The 8,067-nt window shown below is 37.5% G+C and overlaps 1 long non-coding RNA gene across 1 annotated transcript; it reads right to left on the bottom strand.

The window, feature by feature from the left end:
• Positions 1 to 2,275: 2,275 nt before the first annotated feature.
• Positions 2,276 to 6,754, bottom strand: LOC120288143. The gene is made up of 2 exons (XR_005546433.1): positions 4,910 to 6,754; positions 2,276 to 2,695 (listed from the first exon to the last, which is right to left on the bottom strand). It is a non-coding gene; the product is annotated as an uncharacterized LOC120288143 (long non-coding RNA).
• Between the last annotated feature and the right edge of the window lie 1,313 nt (positions 6,755 to 8,067).

The raw sequence follows: 8,067 nt of genomic DNA, 5'->3' as shown, positions 1-8,067 counted from the left end.
TAACTTTTATCCTATCTGGTGTTTAAAGTGATGCAAAATCCGGATATTACCAAATATACCCTAGATATAGTCCAAATAAAAAAAATCCCACCTAGGGGGTGGGATAGACCCAAATAGAATATGTGAAATTTGAAAAATAAAATTTCTCTCTCTTCCTCCCCCTCTTCCTTCGTTGCTACAGTTCATATTTGGCCAAAGTTGTGGCAACCTTGGGAAGACAGAGCCGACCAGATCTGGTCGGTGATGCCGCTGGTTTGTGATCAATGAGGTGAGATCAGGAGCCAGGGTCCATGGTCGAGCCACCATATTAGTCGTGGCAGGTGGCGGTCATTGGCCGTCCATGGCCGAGCCACCTCTTCATGGTCGCTCGCATAGATATAGAATGAGAAAAGCAGGGATGAATAGAAAGGAACAGGCAAAAAGCTCAAGCGTTGCCCAAGATTGTTTCAATAATCTCTTAAAAAAAACTTCTCCCATCCCTTTCATTTCTCCAAATCGCATCCCATGCTCTCTCCTCTGTTCAACACATGCTAAAGACCCAAATTTGATAGTATCATCCTTAAATGATCAACCCAATAAATTGACATCTCCGGCAAAGTGCAAAGCTGGGTTTTTTTCTCGAGTTCATTTATTCATTGAAGATCCACATGATTGTGTATCTCCGACAAAAGAGATTTTCAGTTTGCCTCACTTTCTGGCAATTTTTCTATCCTTTCTTAGAGTACTATTTTCTTTGTGGAAAGTTGAATTGAGCGCTTGCGGCCTCCTCCTTTGCTTCATGAGGAAGAGAGGTTGTTTTATTTCCCTGGTTTATGTTTAGTTTTAATTCTGCAAAACAAATATTTATTTGGATAATATTTATTTGAATTCATACTATATCCGAATGTCAACCAACATTGGATTGGATAGTTAATCATATTCTACCCTTATTCTATCCGACATTATCCTATTCAGCAAAATGTCCGGACGACCAAACACAGCCTAGAGGCCTGTGAAGATTTGAAGACCACTAGCGTCACTCTTGTTGCATTGCGAGGAATGAAGTAGCATATCATTTAGTGGATCAATGCACTAAAAGTGCCTAAAATAAGGTACTTCATCATAAAAAAATAAAGAAAGAAAAATGCTATAAAGGCGCAATCAAGCTATAAATTCATTTGAAGTAGTTTGTTGATGCAAAGTTTATCTTGATGTTGATGGTTTGATATTAGGTTGTGAGTATGACAAAACTCAATTTCTCAATCCCATGCTCTAGCTGAATTCTATATAGCATATGCGTTCAAGATTAAACTCAATTAAACTCGATTATTGATAACTTGAAAACTAAATTACAATGTGAAGCTTGAACTCTATCTCTCGCCCTCATAAAAAAAATTGAAAAATAAAGTAATATTTTCCTTTCATTTTAATAACACCCTTCAAATTATTAACACAGTTTGCAAGACGCATGAATGTAGTATTACAAAATCTGACACCTATAACATGGCATCAAAATTAGTGAGATAACCACAAGCAATCAGTGCATTATAAGGGTTGACTAATAAATGTAAATGAAAACTCTTTTAGCTCTATTGCGTTTTATTTCTATGTATATAGATCTAATTGCTTTTATCTCCATTTTTTGGGGGTGGTGTTTATGCTACAAATGATTCCCAAGAATTTGTTAGGGAAGACATGGGACTAGTCGGAACAAACTAATTCGAATTAAGGTTGCGAGTGCTGCAGTGTCTTTGGACAAGTAAACGGGGCCGATTGGGCCGGTTCCGGGCCTAAGACTCTTGCCCGTGCCGGGCCCAAATATCTATTGGGCTCAAACAAATAGCAAGGCTTGCCTATGCAAGCTAATTTTCTTGGGCAAGTCCGCCCATTCGGGATGGGCCCTAAGTGGCGAGATCCATGATCAGATCTATTAATTACTTAATATACGCTCTACTATGTGTTGCGACAAGCAAAAAATCTAAAAAAGACAGTTTATAAAGGTAAATTAACGTAATGCGTGCGCAAGCAAATGCAATAAAAGTTCAAATTACTCTTCTAATGCTTAGGAAACCTTGTACATGAAAGGCGAAGAGATGCTCACGCTCAACCATTTCCTCAAGTAAAAGATGAGAAAGCGGTTTTCTCTGATCCAGCCTCCTCAAATTTTATTTTAATATAGTCCAGGTTGACAACATTCGGAGTGGAAAGATCGTAAGCCTCTCTCTCTATATAATGATGATGATGATGATGATGATTTTGCACGCTACGAAGGATTCCCAAGTTCATATCAAAGAAGTTCAAGGAAGTGAGGGTATTACTGCTTCATGCTTGGTATACAACCAATTTCAGATGGTCGAACTCTTATTGAACTTCCTAATAATCATGGTTTCTTTTATAAAAGCAACCAAGCCGAAACATGCCCAGAAAAGTATTCTCCATGGCCGATGTCAATTCACCGAAGGGGTTCGAGAGCTGAGGAACTTGCTCAGCCTAGACAGCGGCGAATACCTCCAGTTGGCAGGATTTCACAAAGAGGAATTCCCGGCGAGTCTCAGATGTCCGCACCTTCGAGCTCATCAAGAAGACGGAGGACGTCGTGGAGCTGCGCAGTCTCCATCTTCCAGAATGGGTCATTCTCGCTCCGTTATTCAAGATTTGGTATGGACCTTCTATTTGCCATGCACCAAATACCTTCAAGATGATTCTATTTGACCGCCTTCAAAAAGGAAGTACGTAAGTCTCCATATGGTGACTTTTCCAAGGATTTTGACAGAAAAACCTCAGAACATCTAGAAAGTCACCCCACCCGGCTTTTCTTACCTTTCCTTTCATCTTCTATCTGTCACTCTTTATTCTTCCATCAAAATTTTACAAATGATAAGAAAAGTTTTCAGATTTCACGAAAACATTACATAGGATTGATTATATGGTGTCTCGTCTTAACTAAATATTAAGCTATCAAAATCATAAGAATTGAAAACAAACAAAAAGAACCCAAAAAAAAAAAAAAAGTGAAGGTACTTTGGGAGTTATGAAGCTTGACTTGTTCCTCTTAGAAATTAAGCCGTCAGCACAACAAATATGACTCTGTATTTTTTTCTTTTACCAATATATTGATAGCAAAGGCCGCAAAAAGAAAAAAGAAAACATAAATGAATCAAATGCATTGATAATTTTATAAAGATTATGGAAACCCCATTTAATCACATAACACAAATCACAACGAAAAGGCAAATGCTTCTCGGATGGACTTTTGCTCTCTTCCCGTGATCTTGAAAAAATTGTCTAGATATATTGGAGGACGACAGTCGATTTTTCATTGGGGTCCATAATTTATTAGACTCTCTAGATTGTTCTATGTACAGTACCTATGCAAGAAAGGTATAATCAAACGAGGTAGGTTCAGAGAGGGAGAGAGATACCCTTTATCCGAGAGAGAATCACTGCAACAAAAACACTATATTGCCATGTTTTCCTTTTACGCATTTTAAAGCAATTTTAGCTACAGCTAGGGCATACAGCTACAGATAGCTAACATAAGGTTCGATGCACATGAAAGAGGTCCTGTCATCGCCATAAAATCTTTTCTAGCCTCATATCTTGAAATTCCAAGAATTATACTAGTTGTTCCAATAAGCTTTCTTCAACGATGGGCACAAATAGCTGTTCTGTTCTATTTTTGCTCAACCTAAGACACTTATGAGAAAAAAAAATAGTGATCTACAATGATCACTGCACCTTTGGAGATAACACTAACCTCGTTCCTTAGGGTGTGGCTCATGACTCGGTGATGGAGAGTGCGGAATGATGTTTGGAGATCTCTATTATGTGTTATGATGGTCATCATCCGACAAATCAAATGAGTGCAGGAAAGACAACTAAGCATTACGGGCACAAAACCAGCACAAGAAATCTAGGGGATCACTTAAACATCACACAATTAAATATTCAATAATTTTGGAATGGAGAAGGCTTTAGATGGAGCTTACATCACAGAAAGTAATAAAATTAATGAACAGAGGGGCTCATAATTAATCTGTAAAGCATATCAAAGCATAGAGAAGATATTACGTGATCACAATAAAAAATTATTTCTTAAAAACAGAACGAGGAAGACATGATCAGCTACATTCTCCATCACTTGAAAAAAAAATGCAGAGACGTGAACAGAGGAGCTCCATTAACTTCATCGCAAAACACATAGTTTTGAGTGGTCAAAGCATCTAATAAACACTACAACCAATATTGAATGGCTGTAAACCCAGAGGCAGAGTTCACAAATCACAACCATTGCTGCAAACCAGTAAACTTGAGAAGTTCAATTATGAAATATAAGCCTAACCTTAAGAGCAAGAAGAAGAAGAAATGCATTGGGGGCCAAAAGTAGAGCGGTGTAAGGCAATCAGCATATGATATTAGGTAAAATCTAGAAAACCCATTAATCAACAGACACCATGTCTAAGCATTTGATTGTGTCCCTTGACCACTCTCAAGTGCCAAAATGGGCAACATTTCAACTTCTCTTCAATATAAAAGATACTATAACACTCACAAGATCTATACAGAGAAGGAAAAGAGAGCTCAACAGTGACTATCTGGAAACATGGAAAGAAAGAGTAACACCCAGCAGTGATCATAAGGGTAATCATTTATACACTTCAAACTGAACAAGGACAAGGCAGAATGCAAGAGAAGTAAACCCACAGCATGATTAGACATGGCAAAAAGAAAAAATATGGTTACACCATGCTAAATTTGTATTCCACTTTCAAGCTCCATTGAACCAATCCTTATAAACTCATGTTTCAAGTCTATCCATCGATATTCCCTTTAAAACCACCTTAGTGTCCAATATTAGTAAGTAAAACAACTTTCACTATTTTAACATTCAATGAAAATAATCACACCTCAAGGCTCGTGACATACTTACCTCGTCCAGATCCTGGGGAGACCATTTCAAGGCTGCTTTATGTTGGCAATACTGTTTAATACTAGACATCTCTTTGAGCCTCTTAACTTTTGTAGATCTCCATTTGTCTTGTTTAATTGCTCTTTCGTTGCTTTCAGTATTTCCTTCAACTTGTGAATCTCTTCATCTTTCTCATTCGCTGACCTTAAGTTCTCAGATGGAAGACAACTAGATTTCTTCAACTTGTAAATCTCTTCATCCTTCTCTTTCTTTGACCTTAAGTTATCGGTTGGAAGACAACTAGATTTCGAGGCCCCAAATCATTCAAGCATGTACTATGCCCTAGCATCGGACACATCCAGGTTTCTTTTTTCCCAACCCTAGAAAAACAGTATTTCAAGGGGGGCTCTTTCTTTTCAAGTTTCAAATATACCTCCATGAGACATTCATGCTTCCCTGCAGTTTAGTAACATAAAAAACTTATTTAAATAATGATTTTACTATTTACTGTCGAGCAATGTTAAGCTGAATTCATAGATACGTGCAATGGCCTTTGATTCCTAACTCTTCTTCCTATCATGTGCCAGAACTTGGTTAGTCAGCATAAATGAATGAACCATATCAAGTAGACATTCAATATTTCACACTTTCCTATGATACAGGAAAGATGTCCAGAGATATCAAATTGAGAAAGTAATCACACTCTTCCTTTCTATAGTTGTTCCTTGCTGATTGTTATATTACCTGTCATCCACCGAATCATATGAAAACACACGCTAAGAATTTAGACTTTTGATTTTAATTTTAGACTATTTATTCCAGCTTGCCCTCTTTTCTTGATCCTTTCTCTTCTGCTCAGATAACTACATAAATTCCTAATACATTACAGCAGCAATATTGTCATTGCCGAGACTGAATAACATTTGTTGACACTGGATGAACTATATTGAATGGCTTTTCAACAATTGTGGGGACGTGTGCATGCATGTGAAATGGCACAGCTAGCAATTGGGTATTCTAGGGCTGCAGTACTTTTCTGTTTTTCAATCTCTCATTAAACCAAACTGCAGTCACGTTAGCAAATGAATAGAAAATTGTACAGGTTTCATCATTTATAATTTACTTTACAGCTCTAGCTGCTGCATAGCTCTTTTGTTAATGATGGTGGACCATAAGTTCTAGATAAACCTGAACCAAGTTGTGGATTATTGTGCTGTCACTAGCAAATCCAAATCACAGAGATAAGGGAATAATAACAAGATATCAATGCAGGTGCTAAGAACGTAGACAATCTTAAGGAGGCATTTCTAGAACACATCCTATGTTTTCTTCCTATGACAACTGCTATCTAAACACACATATTGTCGGAAAAGTGGCAAATATCTCTGGACATCTTTACCTGAAGTTCAGAGATATATCACCTCAGTAGAATCTTTTCTAAAGCGAAATTATTGATTACACAATGGAAATATCACTTACAGGAAAACACAAAAATTTAAGGGGAAACATGAGAATACCTACCTTTTCTGTTTTTATTCTAGCAAAACTTTTGTTTCCTAAGGTGTGTCATATTTTTTGTTTTGCTCCATTAGCCTTATTTGTTTCACTCAGCTTCTCCAATTAAAAAAACAAGGTTATCAAAAAATTTGTCCTAACCATTCTAAAACAAGGAATTAACATCCAAATATTGAAAAGCACGGTTAATTATAATCATAATAGGAAGTATGCATGCATCCTTAAATTGTCCCTAAAAAGAAAAGACAATCTAAAAAAAAAAAAAAAAAAAGAACCCTATTGTAAGGCCCTAAAGGCTTATCCAATTTTAGGTTTTAACATTTTAAAGGTTTTCCAATTTTTCTAAAATTTTCTTATTGTTTTATAATTTTCTGAATTTTTAATGGTTTTTCTATTTTTTGTTATTTTCTGGATTTTCTATTTTTTAATAATTTTCTGAATTATAATTTTTTATTATTTTTGAAATTTTTTAAATTATATGAATTTTCTGATTTTAACAAAATTTTAATGTTCTTCCGAATTTTCTAACATTTTTATTGCCTAAATTTTTATCATTTTCTCAATTTTTAATTTTTTCGATTTTTTTAATTTTTAATGTCCATTTTAATATTATTATATTTGGGGAACGGGTTCGGACCGAATTCACCCGATCCGGCACATTTACCCGACCCGTCTACTCGGATCCGACCCGGTCGGATTAAAGCGAATTATTTTTAATATTTTTATGTTTTTGAATTTTTGAGGGGTTTTTATTCTTTTTGTTTTTTTGGGTATTTTTCTCTGTTTTGTCTTTTCTGCCCATCTCCTTTCACCTTGCATCATCTTCAACCTCAGGACGTCTTCTTCACCGAACGTCTTCTTCCCTGCAACTTACCGAACTGGGACTGTCAGCTCTCAACGCCACATTGATCCGCCCTTGCCACGTGATTGCCGCCACCGGGCCACCACCTGCCGCCTACTCCGGCCGGCGTCCGTCGTCTCCCGCCGGGCAACACAAAATCTAACGAAATAAAAACCTACCGATCCGGAATTTCTAAAACCAGCAATCCAACAATCAACCAAACATGAATACATTTAGAATGAAGAGAAAAACTGACTCGGACGGCCTTGAACCGTAGGGCTTGCAGGCGAAGGGAGGTTAAGCTCCGGCGAGGGGAAGATCCATGAACGACCAACGCGGACAGGAATTTTTTCACCAACTCGCATGAAAAATACAAAGAAAATACGAAAATCAGGCATTGTTCAATAATTGTAGATACAAACATGGATCAATCTTGAGTTTAAACATAAGTTGCCCTTCGGTTTTCTGTTAGACATTTCATCAAACAGGTGATGGGCACTACAAAGAACAAGCTTCTAATCCGATTATCATCTGATTTTCGGTCTAAATGCGGCATACAGGCATTCGGATGAGATCATTAAGCGACAAATAAGTGTCATTCTACACGAATTCCTCGCGACTTCATCGTGCACGGTTCAAGTTCCAATATGGTAAGAACACGTCACATACAAAGGAGGAAGGCACTTGCCTGGGTCGAGAATCGGTTATGGCGGACGGTGGACGGCGAGCTGGCCTCCGGTGAAGCTTCAGACGACTCCGAAGAGACCTTCGGCCTGCGTTTCTCCTCCAGCCAAAAACCTTCTCTCCTCCCGACCTCCCTCCG

The sequence above is a fragment of the Eucalyptus grandis genome, chromosome 9, assembly GCF_016545825.1.
Source record: "Eucalyptus grandis isolate ANBG69807.140 chromosome 9, ASM1654582v1, whole genome shotgun sequence".
NCBI lineage: Eukaryota > Viridiplantae > Streptophyta > Magnoliopsida > Myrtales > Myrtaceae > Eucalyptus > Eucalyptus grandis.
Note: the sequence above shows the minus strand (reverse complement) of the source record. Positions and strands in the feature narration are given on the sequence as shown.